Below are 3,137 nucleotides of genomic sequence, written 5' to 3'. Positions count from 1 at the left end.
AGCATCTAAAACAGTTCACTGGTACGTTCAGTAGAGTACATCTTCGTCTTCTTTTAACATGAAATCTCCGTAGATTTCAGTTGACGTTGCACAATTGTCACTGATAAGTAATTCATTGTATGCATACTGCAAGTAAATGAAGTTCATCACATTTCAAAATTTCCGAACAAAGCATTTTTCTCTACCTGCATTCGAAAGACTTAACTCACTGATAGACATATCACAATTTCTGACCCTCCAACTTCCATACCCATCAACAAATCTGACGATTGATTTATGCTTATCAACTTATACATTACCTTTGTCAAGTTGTGTCAAAAATCCATTTTCTCCCCAATTCGATTCATAACTCCTTATTAATTATACGATCTTCAAGTCTAATCTTCAGCATTCTTGTGTAGTACCACATTTGAAAGGCGTCTGTTATCTTCTTGATTGATCTGTCTACCGGCAAAGTTTCATTTCTCTATTAGACTTCACTCCAGAGAAATACCTTCAGCACCAACTACCTTAAATTTAATTTTATATTTGGTTTCACAAACGCTATTCTTGCTATTCCGCGACTACATTTCATGTTCCCTCTATTTTGGCCAAACTCAGTTATTTTGTTACCTAGATAGCAAAACTAGTCTACTAATTTTACTATCTAATTTCCTAATCTAATTCCCGGAGTATAGCGTGATTTAATTCGAATATATTCCATTATCCTCGATTTAATTTTGTTGATATTCATCTTATAAACTCTTTTCACTAAATCAACCGTTCATTTCAACTAATGTTACAAGTCCTGTGCCGCCGCTGGCAGAATTACAACGTCATCGGCCAAACTCTTGAGTTTTTACTTCTATCCCCTGAACTTTAATTCGCTTTCCAAATATCTCGTTTCCTTCCCAGCTCTCCTAGTATTCAGACTGAATAAATTGTCATTCACTTCACGATCACTCTTTTCTTTTCATCCGACTCTTATAATTGCAGTTGATTTTCGTAGAAGTTGTAGATAGCTTTTCCCTCCCTGTAGGCCTATTTTATGCCTGCTGCTTTGAGAATTTGAAAGCGTGTATTACAGCCAACATTGTCGAAAGCCTTCTTTAAATCTAATAAGACTGTAAACGTAGGTTTGCCTTTTTTTCACGCGTAGGATCAACGTTGCCTCTCGTGTTACTACATTTCTCCGAAACTCAAACAACTCTTCCCCGTGGTCGACTTCTACCGCCGTTTCCATTCTTATGTAAATAATTCTTGTCTTTTTTTCAGCAATGACTTATTCCACTGATGATTCTGTATTATTCGCACTTCTCAGCACCTGTCTTCTCTGGAACTATAATTATTTAAGTTGAAAGGAATTTCGCGCCTCTCAAACATATTGCGTATCTACTGCTTCTCACGTCATGAGTACAAGTTTTCTGCAGATGTCATGTCGCGTATTTGCCAACATGCAAATAAAAATGAATAAACATAAAATAATACCTTTCGACAGTTTTTGGATTCTCTCATCGGAACTTTCAGTTATGTGTTAATACGTAAAGGACCCGCTATCTTTAATGGCAGAAAACATCTTTGAGTGCATGTAATTAAATATGAACCGAACGTGGAGGTATATAATGCGTCACTCAAAATCACCTCAGATGAACTCGAGGACCATCAACAAAACAGAGCATGATGCAGTATCACAGTTTTTCTAGAGAAACGGTATTGTAAGAATAGTAAGCCTCTCTTCAAAGTTATTAGTACGAATTACAGGGAAACATTGTTTTACAACTTTCAGGTATAAATGAACAGCAATTTATTCTCCGGTATACAGCTTGTCCGAGGAGGAATGGTAAATATTCTGGGATACGACAGGAACTACCAATCCAAGCAAGCATGGGCTCTAAAATGCACCCTTAAGAGGTATAAGCACTGCTTCAATACTTCTTCAGTACAGTCTAAGAGATGTATTTCACAGTGGCGAAAATGAACAAGTTTACATAGCTCTTAAGGTGTGCACCTTAGAGCTCACGTTTACTGGACACTTTTTTCTTGCTTTGGTCCTCACTACCACATCTCAAAACATGGAAAGCAAAGAGTTTGCAGTAGAAGAGATTTGTTACACAGTATCGAAGATGAAGAAGTACTAGTATCTCTTAAGGTAAGCATTATAGAGAGTATGCCTTTTAAACATCCATCTTTGCTTCGCTTGATCATTTCTGTCATATTCCTGAATGTTAACCATACTTCCTGAGGCACCATGTATATTAAGAATGTGCCGTAACATCTTCACAGACACATGACGTAAGGACAGTTGTTCAAGAAGCTTCCTTTGTCGTATCTTCCCTCGTTTCCTCTCTCCGTACCTTGTTTCCTCAAAATAGTTCCTACCTTGCATTTTTAGTTTCGTTAACGACATTTTCACATCACGGTCGTTATATTTACAAGGAAGATCCTTCGAACTGCAGGACGAATTTCTGTGCTGTCACTTGCCCATTAAACAATGCTTCTGCAACTAATTACATACAGACTAGTAGATTACGGTCAAAATTTACCAGATGAATGCAAATATAAGAATGGTAAAAGTGGGTGTCATAAGCTCTGTATTCACTATCCACAAAAATATGAGTGATACCGCCGGCCGGTGTGGCCGTGCGGTTCTAGGCGCTTCAGTCTGGAACCGCGTGACCGCTACTGTCGCAGGTTCGAATCCTGCCTCGGGCATGGATGTGTGTGATGTCCTTAGGTTAGTTAGGTTTAAGTAGTTCTAAGTTCTAGGGGACTGATGACCTCAGAAGTTAAGTCCCATAGTGCTCAGAGCCATTTGAACCATTTTGAGTGGTACCAAAAGGGGAACATCTGACGGAAGAGAAATAGAACATCATTGTGGAAAACGGAGGGATGGTAAGAGAGGTGGTAGGGGGGTGAGGGGAATTAACGAAATCAATGTATGTTAGGCTTCCATGCCAACTGATTAGTTATCCAAGCCCCACAGCCGGCAGAGTGTTGATGCGATGCGCACTTCCTCATTCGATTTTCGTTCCATGATTAATTAGAGTGACGTTCGAGCTACTCGTATGTCCGCAGTAGACAGCTGTCTGCACTAATTCTGTCTCGTTTGTAAACTGCTGCAGCTAAAGCGTCAGTAACACACATCCACTGCATCCATG

This window comes from Schistocerca piceifrons, chromosome 2 (genome assembly GCF_021461385.2).
Source record: "Schistocerca piceifrons isolate TAMUIC-IGC-003096 chromosome 2, iqSchPice1.1, whole genome shotgun sequence".
Lineage (NCBI taxonomy): Eukaryota > Metazoa > Arthropoda > Insecta > Orthoptera > Acrididae > Schistocerca > Schistocerca piceifrons.
The sequence above is the reverse complement of the archived record's forward strand: the minus strand, read 5'-3'. Positions refer to the sequence as shown.